This window comes from Rattus rattus, chromosome 13 (assembly GCF_011064425.1).
Source record: "Rattus rattus isolate New Zealand chromosome 13, Rrattus_CSIRO_v1, whole genome shotgun sequence".
NCBI lineage: Eukaryota > Metazoa > Chordata > Mammalia > Rodentia > Muridae > Rattus > Rattus rattus.
The window spans coordinates 38,382,605-38,384,655 of NC_046166.1; the positions used below are offsets into that span (position 1 = coordinate 38,382,605).

At 40.6% G+C, this 2,051-nt stretch overlaps 1 pseudogene; it reads left to right on the forward strand.

Moving 5' to 3' along the window:
- Window positions 1–808: 808 nt before the first annotated feature.
- On the forward strand, window positions 809–1,428 carry LOC116915065 (annotated as a pseudogene).
- The last annotated feature ends 623 nt before the right edge of the window (window positions 1,429–2,051 follow it).

A 2,051-nucleotide genomic window follows, 5' to 3' on the forward strand; every position in this document is an offset into this window, starting at 1 on the left:
AAGGGGGAAGAAGAGAGTTTTTGCAATGCTTCTGTAGCCGGTTCTACAGGAGGGAGGTTGGAAGTATTAAGCTAGGACTAAATGAGCAACTAAAGTTTAGGGCGGTGGAAAGGTGTGAAGATAAGAATATTGATACAGGCATACTTTTCCAGGTGGGAGATAATAGCACCCAGCAATTGTCTGAAAAGGCAAGTTGAAATTGAGCAACTGTGTGTGTGTGTGTGTGTGTGTGTGTGTGTGTGTGTGTGTATGAGCATATAATAACAATGTAAAAAGAAACCGTGAACTTTAAAGAGAGAGAGGACGCATATATGGGAAGGTTGGGGGGATGAAAGGAAAGGGAGAAATGTAATTATATGATAATCTCAAAAAAATTAATAAAAAAACACAAATAAAGAAAAGTACAATAAGACTATTTCTCCAACTCCTAGTAATCTTTAACAGCTTGTTCTTCATTGTGTAGGGCTGAGGGCTCATAGACTCCCCCCAACCTCCACCTTAGCATGTCTATTATTGCTGTTCTTGTTCACCTCATGTTTAGGCAGCCATGTTGACCAGACTTCATAGATGTAACATTTGACATTGTTAGAAGATACAATCTCACATAAGCCCCCCTGATCCTCTCGATGATAAAATTTTTCCGCCCCCAGTTCTGCAATGATCCCTGAGCCTTAGACGCAAAGTTGCACTGTAGATGTATGTAGCAACAGTTAATGAAAGAAGAAGCCCGGGCCGCATTTTCGGAAGTCCTGGGGTTGTTACTGCTAGGGCGGATCTTTGGTTTGCTCAGAAGCCACAGTGGTCGAGAATGAGTGGAACCCTGGGAAAGGTCCTTGGCCTGTGGACCAATACTGTTTCTAAGCAAGGCTTTTCCCTCCTAAGATTTAGATTTTTGGGAGAGCATCCCATTTATTCTGCAGGTGGTATTCTGAGGACCCGTTGGTACTATAAGACAAAGGCCACTCACAGCACTGCAAGATGCAGACACTTGGTGAAAGTGTTAGAGCCCAAAAAGAAAAAAAGCAAAATAGAAGTGAAAGCCCTTAATGTGGGGACAGATTATGAATATGGGGTTTTAAATATCCACCCGACAGCTTATGACATAACTCTGGCAGGAATGTATGTCCAGTATGTCTACCGCCTTTGCAACTGACATCAAAGTCGATGAAAGTTGTGCGATGCCCACCACCACCATGGAAGTGATGCAGCTACCAGACCCAGGCAACAAAATGGTTCTAGACTCAGTCCTTACCATGAACGAGTGCTGCAGATCAGCGGTCTGAGTGCTACATTTGCAGAGATTTTCTCCAAAGCAATCTTCCAGAAGGAGTCAGACGGTCAGTGAGTGAGCACACTGAATAAGAAGACTTCAAGGGAAGGTTCAAAGCTCGGCCAGAACTGAAAAAGTTGTTGACTAAGTTGAACTAAATGCTGCAAGCCCTTCATGTAATGGTTGATGTCAGAGAAGCTCCTCCCTCAAGTCAGAGTTAAGGAGGAGCATGAATGCTCATACTGGGAGTACCTTCTTGTGTCCCTGACAGCCGTGTTTGCCAGTTACCACTTCCCTCAACAAGACGGAGGGCGTTCTCCACCTAATAAGCTGCTGCCACCACTGGGGGAAAAACAGAAGCCATGAATTTGAAAGAAAACAAGGAAAGGTATATGAGGGAATCTGAAGTGGATAAAGGAAAGAGGGAATGATATAATTATATTTTAATTTCAATATATAATATTGAAATAATAGGATATAATTAATTAAAAGTTAATTATAGAAATTAATACTACTGCTAAAGAACAATAATAACAGTAATAGCAAAAAAGTTCGGGAGTCTATATTTCAGAAATGGAAATGTTCAGACTGCAATAGTATTTGACTAAACCTGCATTCATTGCAAATTGGGCCCAGCTTGTGAGAGTCATTGTGGTCTAAGTTCTGTCTGCCAAAGAAATAATAATAATTAATAATAATAATAGTAATAAAGACACATGCAGAATAATCATCAAAATTTAAAACAAAGAATACTAAAAATGAAGACAGACTTTTGGATTAT